This window comes from Epinephelus moara, chromosome 14 (genome assembly GCF_006386435.1).
Source record: "Epinephelus moara isolate mb chromosome 14, YSFRI_EMoa_1.0, whole genome shotgun sequence".
NCBI lineage: Eukaryota > Metazoa > Chordata > Actinopteri > Perciformes > Serranidae > Epinephelus > Epinephelus moara.
This window is the reverse complement of record NC_065519.1, coordinates 35,561,114-35,583,890: the sequence shown is the minus strand read 5'-3', so window position 1 is coordinate 35,583,890 and position 22,777 is coordinate 35,561,114. Positions and strand designations below refer to the sequence as shown.

The 22,777-nt window shown below is 40.9% G+C and overlaps 1 protein-coding gene across 1 annotated transcript in view; it reads left to right on the top strand.

The window, feature by feature from the left end:
• Nucleotides 1-22,777, top strand: part of nrxn3a (neurexin 3a) — a 634,542-nt gene that overhangs the window by 237,859 nt on the left and 373,906 nt on the right.

The following is a 22,777-nucleotide window of genomic DNA, read 5'->3' as shown; positions in this document are numbered from 1 at the left end:
GTATATTTGACAGAACAGTACAGTAGATCTATGTCTTCATTCTTCTTTTTAAATCTAAAGGTGCTTTCACCTTTAAACTTCATTGTGCCATTCAGACAAATTGTGGTGGGTTAGCTCTTTTGAAGCAGTTCTTTTAGGCTGGTGTAGTAGCCATCATTTGAAATCTGATGTAGACCTTGAAAATGCATTGTGACTGCCTGAAAAGATGGGTGTTGGTCTGCTTTCTAGTGATCTGTGACTTGGTTTTTAAACACAAAGTGTACCAACCACAAGATTATGTTATAGGAGGTTTGTAATTTTAGTATGAATTAAAAAGCAAACTTACATTTACTCAGTCCTTCTGTTGCCTCTGAACCGCTCTGACTACATGCATGCATGAGGTCTTGCCAGAAAGCAAACTCTCTGAAGTTTCTTGTGAAAGTGTCAGAAACACTCTAGGTGATACAGAGACAGAGTAATGGGCCTCTGAAGTCAGTAAAAAAGATGAAGATTTTGCCTAAAATAAAATAAAAAATGATTTTCAGGATGAATAACTGTCTGTTGCTTCATCTGAGCAGGTAAATGACACTGTGGGGCTGTAGGCACACTATCAATGAACATTTGTTTCAAGTTTGAAGAAGACTGCTCAAAGTATGACCATTCTACAGTGTTTTTACCATGAAAAGATCCAGGTGGAGCTCCAAATGACAGAGCGCTCACTCCGCTTCAAAACAGTACTGTCAGTGATCAAACAACACTCAGCCAGCTTGAAACATCATACCTTGTTGAAGTCAGGTGTGATTATGATAGCTGATGTTGTTTATGACAGAAACACCATAAAATATCACCAAATAAAGCCATATGAAACGTGAAAGTTATGATCCTACTTTCTAGGCGGAATATTTCAGCCAAAAATAGTGATAGCAGTGAGATCTGACCTTTTATAAACCAGCTATGTATTCCCCGGACGGCTCAGCATGAGATCGCGAGTAATCCTTTAACTTTTCCCCTCGAAAAACGGCATAACATGGCTTGTCACCACTCATCGCGATTTTGGACTTTGTGTATTTAGGCTGCCCTGGTACGAAGACCATAAGGAATAAAAGAAAAACGATGCCAGATTCAGGAAGCCGAGAGCTCCCTGAATCCGGTGATACCAAGCATCACATGGTTTGATGACGTAGTGCGCCTGTGAGATCCCATTTAACAGAGGAGGGAGGGAGCACGCATAGACATATATACATAGGGTACGTCCCAAGTCTCTTATTTTATACTGCTAACTCCTAACTCCTTACTTGAACCGGAAGTCGTTCGAGGTCCGCCATCTTTAAGGCCGTCTCATGTCTCTTATTTCTGTGTTACAGCTTTGATCAGCAAATGTAATGTGACTTGGGATGTATGCCAAACGCTGGCTCCGTTATGCAGCAGATCCAGCTGTGCCGCCGTCATCAGAAAAGGACATCGCTTTACGTGGCGCTTCAGAGTAGGGCCGTCTCATGTCTCTCATCAGCAGTCCTCGCTCCTCACTCCTAACTCCTGACTCCTTGCATGTTTTCCTAAGTGGGAGGGACTCCTAAGTGGGAGGGACTAAACAGTTAGGTAAGGTGGCTAGGTTAGGTAGTTAGCAGTAAATTTAAAGGACTTGGGACGTACCCATAGACGCCGCATTGACTGCCGCTGCCTATTGGAGCCGACGTCCTAGCCGGCCGCCATCTTGGATGGGTCTCGCTTCGCCTCCACAGTGCATTCACTTCTATTGAGGAAGGAGCTGTATGCACAAGTGAAATAGAATAACTCACTGAATTTTCAACTGATTTTCACGCGGTTTGGTTTGTTACAAACAGCACACATATGATACAGGATGCTTTCGTACATTAAAAATGCGGGATTTCATGCTTTAATACTTTCTGCAGATAGCAACAGCATGTTATTTAGGTCACAACACAGTTCTTTTATTCACCTCATATACATATATATATATATAAATACACACACAGTATATATATACTGTATAAACATACTGTATAAACACCATATACACAATACAAAACACAGTATAGCATATTATGTATAGCACACCTTTGTGCACATATACACTTTTCCACCAGCTGTGTTGCAAATATCCCCTGCTGCTCATCCTTCTGTATCTTTTTTCAAATTATCTCGACCACAGTCCCATTTTCATAGTTATAATACAAATACCAAAATTCATTTCAGTGTTTATGTAAATATTGAAAATGTTTTTTTACTACTTCTGACGGATCACAACAGTCAGTATAATAAGAATAAGAAGAACTTTATTAAATAGATGATCTTACAGACTTCTTTGAAATTTCCTTTGGGGACTAATAAAGAATTATGAAGTCTGATGGCTGTGGGTATAAAAGAGAGTGAGTGTGTGTGAGAAATAAACTCAATCAACAATCAAGCTTTTCTTTATTAAAATATATTAATACATTTATTAATATGCTTTAAAGCCCTACATCTTGTAAAACATACTTAAGTGTGAGATTTGACAAGAAAAAAAATAGGACAATAGGCCCTATAGTCAACTTTAAGTAAACTTTTTACTACAACAAAATAATCCCACTTAATACTACTAAAAAGGTTTTCCTCTGGCTAAAATGTAATGAATAGTAGGCTATGCCTTCACATTGCACCTGTCATATTTCTGGTCTCATCCTCCTCCTTATCACGACTGGGGTTAGTCTGTCCCTCAGCTTCATTGCCCTTGGGACTGGGAGCACCACCTAACGTTAATTGCATGCATCCACAGGAAAAAAAAAAACAAGTAAATATTTTCTTTTAGTACAGGTTTAAATTATAATGACTTAATGCAATACCTAATAGGCTAGTTGGCCTCTTGAACTGGACACCTAGAAGAAATATGCAATTTGCCAAAGCCAACCTTGCACATTACACACTCACTAACATCAGCTAACGTTAATGCACCTGCTATGGCACTGTCGGCTCCAGCTCCATCTCCGTCCTTAGCAACACCAGCAGCCTCAGGCTGCTCTTATCTCCTCCTTCAAGCATCAAAACATAAGATTGACACCTACATTCCCTCTGAACATCTCACAGCAAACAAACAACATGGGAGGGACGCACATTGCAGTACTGACACCTAGCAACTAGCTTGACATTCACTACTCTTTGTTTTTCTTTCTTTCTTTCTTTCTTTTTTTCTTTCTTTGACCACCGGGGTGGAACCCCTGGTGGAGCCTCTTGAAGGATGAGGTCTCCGGCATCAACATCACTAGTATCAAGAGTTATGTTGAAGGGCCTGTCGAAGTCAGGGGCAGCAAGAACAGGGGCGCTAAGGTTCTCAGAGGCCATTTGACAGGAATAAGACCAGACCAGAACCTTAGGACTAAGTAGATTAGTCAAGGGAGCAGCAACAGTGGCCTACAGTATCCTACAGTATCCTTCCATACCAAGGAAACACATTCTTCCAACATGTTTGGCTACAACATTTTCTTTTTTTTTTTGTGCAACCCTGTGTTGTAAAATGACAAATAAGTATGTAATAATAAGTGCAGCACACTAAAATTGAACATACACTCCACTTACAACACATACACAGGGGTGGACTGGGACAAAAATTCTGCCCTGGTATTTTCTGTCTAGACCAGCCCACTACATTATCAGCGGACACCACGTAGAAGTCCACAAATCTGGGCAGAGAGTTAGAGAGGAAGTCTACGTAGCCAAAACAGCATGCCACCTTAAACCTGTGCTCCGTTCATGCAAGCTCCAGGTAGTGACACTGCTGATACTGTCTTCCCTAGTTCACTACCCCATTTCCAATACTGAAATACAGACAGAGAGAGCAAGTCCTCAAAAAGTGACGGAGGGAGGGAGGTCCACTTCTTAGGCTCTCATATGTCAGGTGCATGGTCAACCTGAGAGAGACATGGATACATTATTAAGTCTCTATTCATCACAAATTAAGTATGAATTCATAAAACATAAGAAATGATAAACTCACCATATCAGAGGAGACTCAACAGCCAAACTTTGGTGCAGTGAAGGCAAACAGTGGAGGCAGAGAGAGAGCAAGTCCTCGAACATGGACGGAGGGTGTTCAACTTCTCAGGCTCTCATATGTCCAGTGGTCAACCTGAGAAAGACATGGATACATTATTAAGTCTCTAATCATCACAAATTAAGTATGAATTCATAAAACATAAAAAATGATAAACTCACCATATCAGAGGAGACTCAACAGCCAAAGTTTGGTGCAGTGAAGGCAGACAGTGGAGGCAGAGAGAGAGCAAGTCCTCGAACATGGATGGAGGGGGGTCAACTTCTCTATGTCCAGTGGTCAACCTGAGAAAGACATGGATACATTATTAAGTCTCTAATCATCATAAGTATGAATTCATAAAACATAGAAAATGATAAACTCTATGCAATTTTAATTTCTTCACAGCATTGTGCAAAAGAAAAATACACACTTAGAAAGTCCCTTTGGATAGAGCTGTGCACAAACAATATTATAGTCCATTGGAATTGTTCAATTTAGGCGACATTGTCTGGAAAAAAGTGGTAAAGAAATGTATAAAATTTGCTTGACAGATTTTGACAACTAGTTGAACATGTTTGTATGTCATGACTCAAGCAACTAAATGAGGACTATTAGTTTTATAGGGAATGACTATTCAGCATTCATAAGTATAGTTCATTTTGACTGACATGACATAAGCAAATGATAATGTTATAAAACAGCAGAGAATTGTATGAAAGCAATTGATGCGTGTCCAAAAGCATTTGCAATTTGTTAGAAGGAATGAGAAACTGCTGCTATGATGTGCACAAATGACTCAGTGTTGTGGAGGTTGAACTAACAGTTATGAGACTTTTAATTCTGATCAGAGAAATGCACCAAAACAACTGAGAAAAAATATAATATTTGAGAGCTGTAAAATAGCCTGAGCACTTTATTGAAGCCTCAAATTGGACAATTTCTGACAATAACCATCCTTTCCTATCCTATCTCTCCTCATCTTGTACTCCAAATCAAAATATGTATACCTGTATAAACATTTTCTGTGCAGCTATTATACTTTTAAGGTATTTGACCTTTAATAATTCAAAATCATCAGGCAAAACTTATGCTTTAGTCTTTACATCCAAAACAGTTCATGTTTTTCTCCTGTCATATGTAATTGGATACTTTACTGAATGGTTGTAAATGTATTTTCTCCATTAAAAAGAGTAAGAACAGACTAAATACTACACTCTGCTCTCAGAAAGCTTCATGGGCCACTTTGCAGGTAAAGCATTGCATGAAGAAATGACTGCTTGACTTTATCAATAAAGGTAACATCACATTCAATGTAAAAACGTTTTTTTTTACTTTGTTTTGGATATGTCTCAAAAATATAGCCTAGCCAGCCCCAGGCTAACGTTACTTACCATGTCTGCCTCCGCTCGCTCATCATCGGTCATGGACAAGATCACCACCGGCTCCCACTGCTGAGTCTGACCCGGCCCCCCTCGCTCGTCTCCTGGCGCAGCACCTGCTGCTGCTGGGGTGGTGACAACGGCGCCAAATAAGTCCGTCAATTTTGCACACTTAGCAGCCTCCACCTTGAGAGAGTTTAGCTTTTTAGTCCTCTGTTTCTCAGCGCCACCCGGGCGTTTTTTCTTCCTGTCCATTTTCGTCGTCTTTTTAGTATCGGGCTAGTAGTGTAGCAAGATAGGTTAGCGAACAGCCTATGAGGTCCCGTCCCACCCTGGCTCGTGTAGTGATTGACAGCACTGTCAGGGCTCTCTGAGCCTGTCAGCCCATGATTGATTGACAATGATAAACAATAGACCAATAATATGTGTCGATGGCCGCTGGCAACACACTGCAGTGCTAGCCCTCTGTAGCCAATGATGAGTGGCTGGCCGGCCCAATTGGAGGGAGTTTAGAAAAAAAAAGAAACTTGCACCAGCCCAGATAGGCCATCTGATAGGCCATGTCAAAATAATAATAAAAAAAAAAAACGTAGCGGACCGGCCCACATTGGGTCAACGGCCCACCGGGATGATGCCCGGTATGCCAGATGGCCAGTCCACCTCTGCACATACATGTACGCACACCTGAATATCTATTAAACTGTAAGACGTAGTGTGTTTATGTGGCAGATACACATAACATTCCATGTACAGGCAGGTGCAGTGCATGTTGCACTAAATCAGGTGTGGGGTATAGTACACGTATGCACCCTTTCAAATTGTGTGAATGATATGTACTGTATATTAAACCAACACTCCACCTATGTCACATACGTGAATGCCTGTGTTAAGCCCCTTCTCCACGGCACAGAAAAACAGCTAACACCTGCTAACATCTGGTAAAAGTCAGATAACTCTGCAATAGTCAGAGGTATTTATTGGCTCCAGCTCTGATTGGCAGTGATTTAAACACAATACCCGGGTAAATGTGCTAATTTTAGCCCCCTCACCGGCGAGATGCAATGACACAACAGCACAAAATACCATCTGTCTCCACCCAAGCAGTCCTCACACATTACTCCAAATTAGTCTGCACCCAGTATGAAAGAGAGACTGATTAAGTAAGAGATATAAAAAAAGAAGCAACCACCATAAAGTTTTTACAGGCCTCCATGCTTCTCTCCACCATGTGCTCTATTGTTTACTGACCTGGCCGCGCTTTGGAAAGCAGAGCTAGATGATAAACAAACATGGCAGCACACCGGTAAGGTAAGACAACACGTTTACATGTTGTTTTCTATATGTTCTCTGACATTTATCCTAACGATATGAGGTGGTCTTTGTGGAAAAAAGCTTGTTTAGTGGACTAACTTTGCACTTGAAGTATGTCCGTTCACTTACGTTTTAACAGGTCTGACGCTACTAATGCGCCCCGGCTGTATCTAGGCTAACGGCTAACATGCTAACTATTATTTGTATGTCACTAGTCACTTGAAACAAATTTAGGACGATAGGAGACAAGTTGAAATAAATCGAAATTTCCCTTTAATGTTAGTGTGCTGAATTGTTTCACACCTAATAGTAGCATAGGTGTGGTGTAGGTAGTCATGTCAATGAACAGTATTACCGTTACACTTAAACTTGCACTGGGGAAATACATGATCATGACGCCTGCATAACCACTGTAAGTCTATAGAAACTGTAAGGTTATGTCAGAGGTTGGACAGATTGCAGAGGTCTTGTCAGGCACTAATATGACATTTGTGGTACGTGTGTGCATGATAAGTGATTTGTCCCCCCCCCCCACACACACACACACACACAAACACAAACACACACCACACACACACAACAAACAAACACGCCAATATATTGTTCCCTCAAGCTGATGATGTCATATCTTTGCACTTGACTGGAGCCAGTTGCTGCAGGGGGCCAGCAGGGACCTGGCTTTCTCTGTCACAGCATCATATGGGCCCAGGGAGAGGGAGGAAGTAGCGCAGTAGTCATTTAATCCTCCTCTGGCCTACTTCCTGCTCTGTGCCATGTTGGGTGGGTTTGCAATCCCCCTGTACCACCCACCCCTCACACAAACATATGCACACACACACATACACGTCCACATACAAATAGAAACAAGCACACCAAAGCATGTATGTTAGGTGTGAGTCCTTTATTTACTCATCATGACACACAGAGGTATCATGATAACGGCGGTGTCACTTACCAAAATGAAACACACAAATGCACTTCCATGTGGGCTTTTGCACACACTCGCACAGTTCAATAATAATGTATAAACAGTGATGCACATGTGACATATGTTGCAGCACTGTTTATTAATAAAAAATAAGATCAAAATATGTGCTAAATTTCCTTTCAGTAAGGTCAAGTCAAAGACAAGTCAAATTAATTTATAAAGCACATTTAAAAACAACCCAAGTTGACCAAAGTGCTGTACAGTTAAAAATGAATAAAAGAGATACAAGTGAAATAAAATAATAAACAGAACAAAAACAGCAACCAACATAGATCAAGGCACAAATAAACACATAGGCAACATCAGGATGACTGAAAAGCTTTAGTAAAAAGGAACGTTTTTAGCCTTGATTTAAAAGAGTCGATGGAGGGGGCAAGTCTGACAGAGGGGGGAATGCTGTTCCAGAGTCTGGGGGCTGCGACCACAAAGGCACGGTCACCCCTGAGTTTAAAATAAGTACGTGGAACAGTTAAAAGCCCTAGGTTAGCCGACCTGAGGGGTCTGGAGGTGGAGTATGGGGTTAAAAGTTCTGTCATGTAGGAAGGGGCCACTCCATTCAGGGCTTTGTATGTGAATAAATGAATTTTAAAATCAAGACAGTACTGCACTGGCAGCCAGTGGAAAGAGGCTAGGACAGGGGTGATGTGGTCTCTCTTTCGGGTACCTGTCAAAAGTCTGGCTGCAGCGTTTTGTACTACTTGTAAACGGGAGAGAGATGACTGATTAATTCCAGTGTAAAGAGAGTTGCAGTAGTCCAAGCAGGTGGAAATGAAAGCATGAATGACTTCTTTTCTAGGTCCTTGAAACTAAGAAATGGTTCGATTTTTGCGATGGTGCGAAGTTGGAAAAAACTGGTTTTGACTACTGAGTTGACCTGTTTATCAAACTTGAGTGCAGAATCAAAAATGACACCAAGGTTTTTGACGTGAGGTTTGATAAAAGTGGACAGGTTGCCAAGTCTGGATATCTTGGATATCTGGTTGATGTTGTCAGAGGGACCAAAGAGAATAATTTCGGATTTAGCTTCATTTAGTTGAAGGAAGTTTACTGCCATCCAGGACTTTATTTCATTGAAGCAGTTGAAAATATTGGTGAGTTTGGATTGGTCGTTTGGATTGAGGGGAAGATAGAGCTGGGTGTCATCAGCATAGCAGTGGAAAGAGATGTCATATTTTTGAATGATTTGACCGAGGGGAAGCATGTAGATGGAGAAAAGAATGGGACCTAGGATTGAACCTTGTGGGATCCCGCAGGAGAGAGTAGCTGGGGGACAGGAGAGTGTGCCTATGTTTACGGAGAAGGTTCTATTGTTGAGGTAGGATGTGAACCAGTTCAGTGCAGTGCCATTAATTCCAGTGCCATGGTGGAGACAGTCTATTAATATGTTGTGGTCCACTGTATCGAATGCAGCACTAAGGTCGAGGAGGATGAGGATGGCACAGTTACTGGAGTCAATGGAGAGGAGCAGGTCGTTGTGGATTTTTAACAGAGCGGATTCTGTGCTATGATTAGCCTTAAAACCAGATTGAAACTTTTCCAGGATGTAGTTATGATGTACGTAGGGCAGAAACTGGTTGAAGATGACCTTTTCAAGAACTTTTGACAGAAATGGGAGTTTAGAAATAGGTCTGTAGTTATTGGGCAGTGTGGGATCTGTGTTTGGTTTCTTCAGGAGGTGCTGGACAACTGCATGCTTGAAGCAGGTTGGGACGGTACTGGTGATGATGGAGCTGTTGATGATGGAAAGGATGGTTGGACCAGTGATGTCAAAGATGTCTTTCAGGAGAGCAGTGGGAAAGCAGTGGCCCAATTGTTGAAAAATGCTTGCTAAAGTGCCCTCCTGGGAGCCAAAACACGCGCTAAAGTGCACTCTTGGGAGCCAAAATGCGTGCTAAAGTGTCCTGCTGGTTGGCAAAACACACTAAACTGCCTTTCTGGGTGGAAAAAACACACTTAACTAGACCACAGAAATACCATGAAACATTACTGTTGCAATGACTTTTATGTTGGGCCCTTTTTTGATCTATATTGAGCCAGAACTATATCTCACAGAACCAGTCTGGATTATCTGGTGCTAATATGGTGTTAAAATGCACTAGAATACAGGAAATGGCATCTACTTAATTGAAAATATTCTGGGGGAGGACCCCCAGACCCCCTCCAGGGATTTCTTTCCTTCATACATCCATGTCTCTGTGTGTTCTTCACAGTTCAACGTTGAAATCTACAGTTCTCATGGATGCTGATCCTAATTACAATCTAACTTAACTTGAGTAGTCTGTCTAGTTAGTCTGTTTTAAGGCTATATAATGTGCCATGTGTATAACATATAAATATGTCTAAAGTGCCCTCGAAAACATACGGAACTTAGTGCCCTCTTCAGTGGCGAGAATGCGCTGTATGTGCCCTTTTTTTTCTTTTCGCCCCTGCCCATCAAAAAGTCTGTGCATGCCACTGTACCCCAGTATGACAAACTCACAAAGAAAGAAATGCATAGTTGAAGCAAATAGTTAATTTACAGGTGCAATAACCCATCTTTTTTTTTTTCCTTTTTCAGACATTCACACACATACACACCCCCACCCACCCCCACACTCCCACACGCCACAAAAAAAAAACAAAAAAACATAAGTTCACTGGCAGATAGGTAGATAGATATCCTGTCGCATGTGGTCATTTTTTTTAGGAGCTAATGCCATACGTTATACATTCAGACCTCCAGGACTTTTAATAAAACAGATATACTGCCCCCATTTAGCCTGATATTTTTCTTCTTGGTTGGTTAGTCTAAAAGAGAGGGCCTCATGGGCTGCAACAATACCCAGCTGAGAAACCCACTCCCTCACCGATGGTAGAGAAGCTGCTTTCCATTCTTTAACAATAAGTTTTCTCCCCAGCATGAGGGCTGACTGAACCCATTCCGCCTGGGCTGATGGGACATCCTTTAAAGGCAGAGGATCACCTAGGACAAACAAACTTGGACAGAATGGGAAATCAAATTCAAGGATCAATTTAATATTATCATATATATTAAACCAAAAAGTTTGTATGGCTGGACAGGACCATAGCATGTGGAGAAGTGTACCCATATTCCCCCCACACCTCCAACAATTCGGGCTATCTCTTAGTTTTGCCTTATGTAACTTTGAAGGGGACCAGTATACTCTACTATTTATTATTTTAAACTGCACTAATCTTGTTCTAAGTTCTCGTAACATTTTCTTATAGTTCTTTAAGATGTTTTCCCATTCTTCATCGGTGAAAGTAAGGTTAATATCAGTCTCCCAAGCTGACTTCAGACCGGAGGTATTACAAATTAAGTTTTTAAGCAGCAGGCGATAGTATTTTGAGGCCTTGTGGCCTGTACTAAATACTTTAACTACCTTGGAGAGAACATCCGAACTAGGTGGAGTTATTGAAGCAGAACCAAATGTCTGGGTGAGGAGATGTCTAATTTGAAAATAGCTCCAAATTTGATGTTGAGAAAGGCCATACTGTTGTTTCAGTTCTGTGAATGATTTCTCTGTGCCACCATCATATAAGTCCCCCAGTAAAATAATATCTTTTTCCACCCATTCCTTCCAAAGAATTATCTATTTTTAACTTGGGATTCAACCAGATACATGCTGATAGGTTTAGGTGAAGGTTAAATTTGAGTTTAATTGAAATTCTTTTCCAGATCCATTGCATGTTAGCAAGTATAGGGTGGGTCTGAGTCTCTTTGGGCAATGTTGCAGTAACAAAGTGGAGGGGTGGAAGAGCATCACAGAGAGTACTTTCAATGTAGAGCCAAGGGGGAGCACGCTCTGGAGGCAAAGACCAGTGAGCAAGGTGTCTGAGACTGAAGGCATAATAATATAACAATAAATCTGGAATACCCAGTCCGCCCTGGTCCACTGGTCTTCGTAGTTTTTGTAAGTTAAGTCTAGGGCACTTACCATTCCAGAGGAATCTGTTACAAAGCTTATCAAATTGTTTAAAATATTTATGTGGAATTTTAATCGGAAGTGCCTGAACCATATAATTAAACTTAGGTACACAGGTCATTTTCAAAATGTTGGCTTTACCCCACAATGACAAAAACAGAGGCATCCATCTTTCAATATCTACTTAAAGACGATTTAGTAACAGTTCGATGTTGACCTTTACCAAGTCACCTAGTCTGGGGGGGAATGGTCACTCCTAGGTATTTAATATCATTACTGGGCCAAGAAAAGCATCCTCCCTGGAACAAAGTCCTAGGGCAAAAGGAGGTTAAAGGAAGGGCTTACGATTTTTGCCAGTTAACTTTATAACCTGACATATGCGAGAATGTGTCTATAATTTTAAATAATACAGAGAGAGAGCGCTCGGGTTCAGAAACCAGGACAAGAATATCATCTGCGTACAACATAAGCTTGTGAATTGACTGACCAATTTGTATCCCAGGAATTAATGGTTCCAACCGGATGGCTGTTGCCAGAGGTTCTAACGCCAGTGCAAGCAAACCTGGAGAAATTCCATCGCCCTGCCTGGTCCCCCTGCCTAATTCAAAGCATGGTGAGATGAGGCTGTTGGTTAACACTGTGGCTGTGGGATGAGTATAGAGGAGTTGAATCCATGAGATGAATTTGCTACTGAAACCGAATGATTCAAGGGTGAGGAAAAGATGGGGCCACTCGACCCTATCAAAAGCTTTTTCCACGTCCAATGAGATGGCAGCTAAAGGTGAATTATCATTACGAGTGAACCACATAATATCAATCAGACGCCTGATGTTGTCAGCGTAATTACGTTTAGGGATAAATCCCACCTGGTCTGGATGGATCAGGGTGGAGATAGCTTTATTAAGCCTATTGGCTAGTAACTTTGACAACATCTTTTCATCGTAGCCGAGCAGTGAGATGGGCCTGTAACTTTTGCAGTCTGTTGGATTTTTACCACTCTTTAAAATCACAGAAATAACTGCCTCCATTAAGGAAGGAGGTAGAGAGCCAATTTCAGATGCCTCTGTGTACATTTCTAGAAGAAAAGGGGCCAGCTCCTCGGCATATAACTTATAAAACTCTGGGGTAAACCCATCGAGTCCAGGGGCTTTGCCAGATGGTAGGCATTTAATGACCTCCACAATCTCCTCCACAGTAATGGGTGCATCTAGTAAATCACGTTGTTCCTCAGATAAGGTTGGGAGATTTAAACTGCCAAGAAAGGATCTGATATCTTCACTATTTGCCTGTATTTCTGATGTGTATAAATTAGAGTAGAAATGTCTAAACTCTGCATTAATTTCTGTTCCCCCCCTGGTCTCTAACTGCTGGTATAGCGCTCATAGCTTCCTTCTGCTTTATGTATCTCGCCAGCATTCTTCCTGCTTTGTCCCCCTCTTCAAACTGCTTCTGTCTAGCCCTAAACAGGGCAAACTCAGCTTTCTCAGTAAGAATAGAATTAGAGTTAGAGATGTTAAGTTAATGGGTGACATTTTTTGTTTATAATTATTCTCTGCTATCTGAATCTGTTTTTCTAATTCAATTTGTTTAGCCATATTTTGTCTTTTCTTAAATGAGGCATGTTGAATAATATGACCTCTGAGAAAAGCTTCCATGGCTTCCCATGCTACGCCCATAGATAGAGCTGTGGCTAAGTTAGTTTCTTTAAAGAGGGTGATTTGGGCTCTTAAAGATTCTCTAAAGCCTGTGTCCAGTAAAAGACTTGAATTTATTCTCCATCTGGGGGTCCTATTAGACTTATTAAAGGGGAGAATATTAACTATCACATGAGCATGATCTGAGATGTGAATACTCCCTATACTGCAGGATATTGTGGAGGATACAATAGTCAGAGATAAAAAAAAAAAATCAATCCTGGAAACGGTGCCATGAGGTGGGGAATAATATGTATAGTCTCTAGATTTTGGATTATGAAGACGCCAGATATCTACCAAACCCAGGCCCCTACACAGAACTTTAAGTGCACTCTCTAATTTAGGGGGCCGGGGTATTGAGGGTTGTTGGTCCAAAACTGGATCCCACACCTGATTAAAATCCCCTCCCATGATCACCGGATAATTACCCGTTTCACTTAGCTTACACTCCAAAAGACCAAAAAAGGATGGGTCTTCATTGTTCGGAGCATAGACATTAGCTAAAACGACAGTATGGCCTTGTATCTCAGCTAATACTACTAAAATCCTCCCCGATTCATCTTTGATCTCTTTAACACATTTATATTGCAGATGTTTATTAATTAGGATAGCCACTCCCCTACTACGACTAGATCTGCAAGCTACTGAGACATAACCCACCCATCCTGTGCATAATTTTTTTGCCTCTTGATCTATTAAATGTGTCTCCTGAAGAAATCCCACATCACAATGTTTAGACTTAAGGTATGCCAAAACTTTTTTCCTTTTAATAGGTGAGTGTGACTCCTTGACATTAAGGCTGAGATAACACAGCCCATGATCATGTGGTCGTATACTGTTCGTAAGCATAAGTATGTTTTTTCCTGTCAATATCTGCCATAATAAGTGAAAAACACCACACACATACACAAAAACAAAAAGACAAAATTGAGATTCTCAGAGTTAACATGAAAGATAAAGAAAACAAATCATGAAGCAACAGCATAAACTGAAAACGTTGACCCCTAACAAAGATACTATGGTCCGCAACTCATAGAAATAAGCTGCCTTAAAAATCAAACAGACGTGGCCCTAATGTTACAGCCAAAAAAAGCGGCAAATAATTAATAATAATAATAATAAATTTTAAAGAAGTTATAAAGGCCCCACCATATTTATATAACATAACTTCAAAAACTTAACAAATATCAAGCAGGACTGCAGTTAACATAATATTTGTTGATAATCAATATCTCTTCAGAGCAAGATGCTCAGAAAAACAACTAAATCAACAAGGCGGACAGGCACGCTTGTGCTTCAGGTCTGTTAAATGGGGAAAACAGTAACCAAGAACAGGCAGGTTATAGCATTGCACTAGTAACATACAAGTATGGTCGATACCTGATTTTTTTTAGTGTGAGTGTCAGACAAATGTTTTGTCCATCTTGGAGACTAAAGTTAATCCCGTCCGTCTTGGAGAAGAAAGTTAATCTTTCAGTTGTCGTGCCTGCTCAGTGATTCATGGTTGTAAGCAGGGGTGGACTGGGACAAAAATTCAGCCCTGGCATTTTCTGTCCAGACCAGCCCACTACATTATCAGCGGACACCACATAGAAGTCCACAAATCTGGGCAGAGAGTTAGAGAGGAAGTCTACGCAGCCAAAACAGCATGCCACCTTAAACCTGTGCTCCGTTCATGCAAGCTCCAGGTAGTGACACTGCTGATACTATCTTCCCTAGTTCACGACCCCATTTCCAATACTGAAATACAGACAGAGAGAGCAAGTCCTCAAAAAGTGATGGAGGGAGGGAGGTCCACCTCTCAGGCTCTCATATGTCAGGTGCATGGTCAACCTGAGAGAGACATGGATACATTATTAAGTCTCTAATCATTACAAATTAAGTATGAATTCATAAAACATAAAAAATGATAAATTTACCATGTCAGAGGAGACTCAACAGCCAAACTTTGGTGCAGTAAAGGCAAACAGTGGAGGCAGAGAGAGAGCAAGTCCTCGAACATGGACGGAGGGGGGTCAACTTCTCTATGTCCAGTGGTCAACCTGAGAAAGACATGGATACATTATTAAGTCTCTAATCATCACAAGTATGAATTCATAAAACATAGAAAATGATAAACTCTATGCAATTTTAATTTCTTCACAGCATTGTGCAAAAGAAAAATACACACTTAGAAAGTCCCTTTGGATAGAGCTGTGCACAAACATATATGCATACATACATGTTTGTATGTCATGACTCAAGCAACTAAATGAGGACTATTAGTTTTATAGGGAATGACTATTCAGCATTCATAAGTATAGTTCATTTTGACTGACATGACATAAGCAAATGATAATGTTATAAAACAGCAGAGAATTGTATGAAAGCGATTGATGCATGTCCAAAAGCATTTGCAATTTGTTAGAAGGAATGAGAAACTGCTGCTATGATGTGCACAAATGACTCAGTGTTGTGGAGGTTGAACTAACAGTTATGAGACTTTTAATTCTGATCAGAGAAATGCACCAAAACAACTGAGAAAAAAATATAATATTTGAGAGCTGTAAAATAGCCTGAGCACTTTTAGTGAAGCCTCAAATTGGACAATTTCTGACAATAACCATCCTTTCCTATCCTATCTCTCCTCATCTTGTACTCCANAGAGAAATGCACCAAAACAACTGAGAAAAAATATAATATTTGAGAGCTGTAAAATAGCCTGAGCACTTTATTGAAGCCTCAAATTGGACAATTTCTGACAATAACGATCCTTTCCTATCCTATCTCTCCTCATCTTGTACTCCAGATCAAAATATGTATACCTGTATAAACATTTTCTGTGCAGCTATTATACTTTTAAGGTATTTGACCCTTAATAATTCAAAATCATCAGGCAAAACTAATGCTTTAGTCTTTACATCCAACACAGTTCATGTTTTTCTCCTGTTTTATGTAATTGGATACTTTACTGAATGGTTGTAAATGTACTTTCTCCATTAAAAAGAGTAAGAACAGACTAAATACTACACTCTGCTCTCAGAAAGCTTCATGGGCCACTTTGCAGGTAAAGCATTGCATGAAGAAATGACTGCTTGACTTTATCAATAAAGGTAACATCACATTCAATGTAAAAACGTTTTTTACTTTGTCTCAAAAATATAGCCTAGCCAGCCCCAGGCTAACGTTACTTACCATGTCTGCCTCCACTCGCTCATCATCGGTCACGGACAAGATCACCACCGGCTCCCACTGCTGAGTCTGACCCGGCCCACCTTGCTCGTCTCCCGGCGCAGCACCTGCTGCTGCTGGGGTGGTGACAACGGCACCAAATAAGTCCGTCAATTTTGCACACTTAGCAGCCTCCACCTTGAGAGAGTTTAGCTTTTTAGTCCTCTGTTTCTCAGCGCCACCCGGGCGTTTTTTCTTCCTGTCCATTTTCGTCGTCTTTTTAGTATTGGGCTAGTAGCGTAGCAAGATAAATAAGCGAACAGCCTATGAGGTCCCGCCCCACCCTGGCTCGTGTAGTGATTGTCAGTCCATGATTGGAGGGAGTTTAGAAAAAAAAGAAACTTGCACCGGCCCAGATAGGCCGTCTGATAGGCCATGTCAAAATAATAATAATAAAAAAAAAAATGTAGCGGAGCGGACCGGCCCACATTGGGTCAACGGCCCACCGGGATGATGCCCGGGATGCCAGATGGTCAGTCCACCCCTGGTTGTAAGGGCCCAGTATTTCAAAGTGATCTAATAGGATTATCCTGGCCGGATTGGATTAAATCCTGATCTGATCTGAAAACTGGGTATTTCAACACAGATCAAGAGATCCTGAGGATCAGGATTCATATCTGGTAATCCAATCCTCCCTTTAATCCAGATAAAGGCTGCATTTGGGTATTTCAAAAGTTAAGGCAGAGATCTGGATCAATTTCATATCAAATTTCAGGATTATTTGGATTCCACCTCAGAGGTGGATTTGACAAAGCCTCAGCTCCACTTCTCCTAAATATTGTTACTCAAGATGTTCATTACACTTAATCTAAATTAGTGTTTTAGTTGTAAGTAATTTCAAGCGTAGACAAAATATTGTTTGGCCATACTTCTTGAAACTGCTGTAAATTAGAGTAACAAATACAGGCCTATTTCTCAACGTCTAGTTTCATCTAACATTGTAACTTGTTTGTACCAAAACATCCAACATATGTTTGTGGTCAGACAAAGGCAAGGAAATGCAATGCAAAGCAAATTTAGCACATTATTTTCTTTACAGAGAGTGCAAGAAACAACACAGGGATTAATATAATAAACACATGGCAATTCAAACAAAGGATTAAAAAAGCAATTAGGACCAAAATGTAAATCAAAATAGTGTCACAGTCCCTAAAGACTGCTCACAGGTCTGAGGTGAGCTTCTTTTCCAGAAGTTTTATCTTCAATTCTGTCTCTCTCTGCTGAAGCAGCGTCAGCTTGAGCTGCTCGTCAGCCAATTCAATTTGTCTCACCGCCCTCTCAGTCTCCATTCTCTGTCAGGAATCCACAATAGTCACAGAAATTGTTTAAGTACAGAAAAGCATATCACCAGCATTACTGTAGCATATCCAAACTCAATCCTCTGACACTTCTGAATGAACCGCATAATTCATACTAGTACTGTGTATTTTTCCTATACGGTCTGCTCTGCACACATGGAAAAAAATAAAAATAAAAAAAGTCCGCTGTGTTGGCAATAACATAACGTTAAACTCTGAACAGGTTGGTGTTTAAAGAGTTCATGTATGACGTACTTCAGATTAATTCCCTTTTAAATTAAACCATAGACCGCAAAATACATCAACAAAGCCAGCTACCTCACTAGCCCGCTAGCTACTTAACAGCAGGCTATGTCCATCATATTAACCAACGCAAGGTCCCTTCGTAACAAGACTGAGGAACTTCAGGCTCTCGTTCGTCACCAACATGAGTTCAGTGAGGCCTGCATCTGGGCAGTCACAGAGACCTGGCTTGGGGAGTTGGACACCGACAGCGACGTGGTGATTGACGGGTTTGGAGCTCCGCTTCGTACGGACCGGGATACCAAGATCACCGGTAAGTCGTGTGGAGGCAGGGTATGTCTATATATAAATAAGCGTTGGGGTAAGAATCTCCATGTGAGAGAGAGTTTTTGCACCAAAGATGTCGAGTTGTTTTCTGTGTCTGTGTGCCCGTTCTATTTGCCACAGGAATTTACACAGATCTTTATAACAGTGGTGTACATTCATCCAAGGGCCAATGTGATAAATGCCTCTGAGCAGGTCTTTCTGTCCGTGCAGAAACTTCAGTTGCTTACCCCAGATGCCCTTAACTTAATCCTGGGTGATTTTAATCACTGCCCACTGGACAAAACTCTCAGCAATTTTTTCAGTATGTGTCTTGCCCCACGAGAAACAATAAGATACTCGACTGGTGCTATGGCATTGTTAAAGACGCTTACAAAGCGATCCCCCTCCCGCCGCTGGGCTCAGCTGATCACTGCTGTGTGCACCTTATCCCCACCTATCGCCCGTCTCTCCAGAAGGGGAAGGTGTCCACTAAAATCATCAAAATATGGTCAGAGGAGGCCATCTCTACCCTGCAGGGCTGCCTGGACAGTACAGTCTGGGATGTGTTTCAGGAATCCTCTGGTGACATTGATGAACTGACCGATGTGATCAGCTCTTGCATATCATACTGTGAGGACATTGTTATTCCTGAAAAAACTGTTAAAATATACCCAAATAGTAAACCTTGGGTGAGCAAAAACTTGAAAATGCTACTAAATAAGAAGAAGCAAATTTTTAAAACAGGGAATCTTTCAGAGCTTGAGTCTGTCCAAAAAGAGATTAAGCAGGAGACGAAAGGGGCCAAACTGCTCTACAAACAGAAACTTGAAAATAAACTAAGTAACAATAATCTGGGCTCTGCTTGGGACTGCCTCAAGATAATTACAGGGCAAACCAATAAAACCAGGAAAGAAGTGGCGTCAGAGGGCTTTACCTCAGATCAAGTCCTGGCAAATGAGCTTAATAACTTTAATTGCAGATTTGACGAGCATGATTTTAGTAAAGAAAGAGTTATTTTTAAAGAGTCTTTGACTGACTTCAGTGACTCGACGTGTCCTTTTAATGTCCACACTGTTACAAATTATTTTAAACGTTGTAAAACTAAAACAAGTGCCGGCCCTGATAATATTGGCAGCCATGTGCTCATCCACTGTGCAGAACAGTTGGGCCCTATTTTTACCTATATTTTTAACGTGTCACTTTATTTGCAGAGTCCCTGCAATGTGGAAACAGTCCATAATAGTCCCTGTTGCTAAACTACTTGTCCAAAGACCCTGAATGATTTCAGGCCTATAGCACTGACCTCATTAGTAATGAAATCATTCGAAAAACTGATGAAGGAAGAAATATTAACTAGGACTGAACACTTGCTTGATCCTTTGCAGTCTGTATACAGATCCAAAAGGGGTGTGCAAGATGCCACATTAACTCTGCTCAATTTCATCTATCGCCACCTTGAGGGCTCTAGCACTCATGCCAGACTATTATTTGTTGACTTCTCATCAGCCTTCAACACTATCCAGCCTCATCTGCTTGTCCAGAAACTCAGTGACCAGTTCTCTCTGGATAATAGTAATGTTGGCAGGATACTTGGTTTTCTTATGTGTAGGACTCAAAAAGAGAGTAAATGGGGAACTGTCTGACTTGTCTGTAACATCCACTGGCTCGCCTCAGGGATGTGTCCTCTCTCCTCTACTGTATATTATGTACACCAATGACTGCAGAAGTATATATGAGAACCATCATATTTTGAAGTTTGCTGATGATACGGTCATAGTGAGCTTGCTAAACAGATATGAATTCTTTCATGGTCCTGTTGTTGATTATTTTATGACTTGGTGTCAGGATTCATTTTTATGAATCAATGCCTCTAAGACTAAGGACATGGTGATTGATTTTAGACATTCCCATTCTTCTCCTGTCAACACTATAATAAATGGTCAGAACACTGAACTAGTGGAATCTTATAAGTACTTAGGTACTCTTTTCAACAACAAACTGACCTTTGAGCTTAACACTGATTCAGTGTTTAAGAAGAGCCAGCAGCGCCTCTTCTGTCTTCAGAAACTTGCAAAATTCCAGGTTGACAGGACCCTAATGAACATGTTTTACCATTCCTTTGTTGAGTCTGTGCTTACTTTTTCTTTTATCTGTTGGTTTCAATCCCTTAATATCAGAAACAAAAACTCATTATCAAGGGTGGTCAACGTCCGCAGTAAAATAATCGGCACGGACTAGGAAGCTTTGCAGGATATGTACAACAAAAGGGTGCACAAAAAAGCTAAATCCATCCTGTCTGACAGCTCCCATCCATTATATCAACAATTTGAGCATCTTCCTTCAGGTTCCCTTTTCAGACTTCCACCAGTCAAAACCAACAGATATAAACAATCCTTTTTTCCAACTGCTGTCTCCCTCCTCAACTCTAAGAGGAAGAGTTAGCTACCTCTAAAGTGTGCACCGCACATCTTAGCCATCTTGGTCCAGTAACAGCACAGTGTGATTAATTTATTAATTATTTATTGCTTTTTAGACTGTTAACTTCTGTTGTTTTTCTGTACATTGTTGTTTTTATGTACATTGTTTACATCAGTGTTTTTTTTCCCTTAACTGTATTGTTGTCATCTGTGGTTTGTGTTTGTTTATGCTTCCCACTCCTGCAAATGAATTGCCCCACTGGGGACAAATAAAGTTATTGAACCTTGAACATGCAAGTCAATGGAGCCGCGTTAGCTACTGTTAGCATGACTTCGGCGCAACTAGAGATCAGTACGCCCACGTTTTAAGTAGGTGACAATTCAAATAGCTGGCTCACATGAGATGGTGGGTGGCCTCTCACATGAGATGGTGGGTGGCCTTCGTATGGTCTTAAAAACGCTACACATTAGATAACGGTAAACTTCACATTTTGATGTGAAAGCTGTGCTACCAACTGCTCCTTTCGTGCAGTAGTCCGCCATGTTTCAGATCCGGGGGCGGAGTCGTGAGATTTCTAAATCCATATCCAGTCAGATTGGGATCAAAGTGATCCACCCTGCCAATGTTTTGAAATACCCAGATAAAGTCAGCAGGATCACCTTGATCCCTGACTGAGAAAAGGAGGATTTCATTATCCGGATTATTCTGATCCAGATTACAAATTTTGAAATACCGGGCCCAGATGATCTTAGATCCCTAACTCCTCAACAGTCAGAGTGGGAGTGGTCAGGCCAAGAGTAAAAACCAAGTCTAGTGTGTGGCCGTGGTTATGGGTTGGGCCTGAGACTCGTTGCCTAAAGGTAAAAGACTCCATGATGCAGAGAAATTCAGAGGCTTTGGTGTTAGATACAATGTCAACGTGAAAATTAAAATCACCAGTGATTAAAATTTTATGTATTAAAACAACTGAAGATAAAAACTCAGAGAACTCAGTGAGGAAGGTGACATCCAGCCTGGGGGGGCGGCACACAACAGCACACAGGACTGGGCATGAGTTACTGGATTTAAACATCAGAACTTCAAAACTAGAATAGACATCAGTGGCAATTGGTGTGCAGTTAAGAGAGTCTCTGAAAATGACCGCTAGGCCTCCACCTTGGCCATTGGGCCGAGGGGAGCTGTAAAAGTCGTAGTGAGGGGCAAATACTTCCAGGAATTGGGTGAGTTCACTAGGTTTCAACCACGTTTCTACTAAAAATAAGAAATCTAACTGGGAGGATAAAATAAAGTCATTTAAAATGAAAGTCTTATTTGAGAGAGACCTCACATTTAAAAGAGCCAGGTTGCACAGGGTAGAAGGTGGTAAGGAAGCAGGGGCACTCAGTGTTATGTAGGAGAGGTTATTAGGGGCCGGGCAGCATTAGCTGCCAGGACCCTATTGTTTTGTTGCATGTTCTTCTTCTTCTTCTTCTTCTTCCGAGGAAATCATACTTCCCATGCGCGAAAAATCACCAAACTTTGCACAAAGGTCCAGTCCCATGCCAGATTGCCTCAGCTGCAGAAACAGGCCAATAGTCCTGATGGTGGCGCTACAGCAAGCCTCTAAAGTTCAAAATTTCACCAAAATGTAGCCCCAATACTGAAGAAACTTTTGTACATTTAAACCTATTGCAAATTATGAAGTCCATCACTCTGTTTTTTTCAAAAACTGTAAAACTAATTAAACCTATCTCCTCCCACAAGTTTTGCTCAATTGACACCAAACTTGCTACAGAGCATCTTCAGACTATACTACACAAACGATCCACACAGATTTTTATTTATCAAAAATTGAGCCTACAGTGCATCAAAATGTTTGACTGTAAACGGTATTGTAAACATATACTTGCAAATTCTTGCTAAATACATTTTCAATGTTCATTAAAAAAAATGACAAAATTTTGGAGTCATAGTAGATGATGTGTGGAAAATATCAGAATTTTATCTCAAAAACTG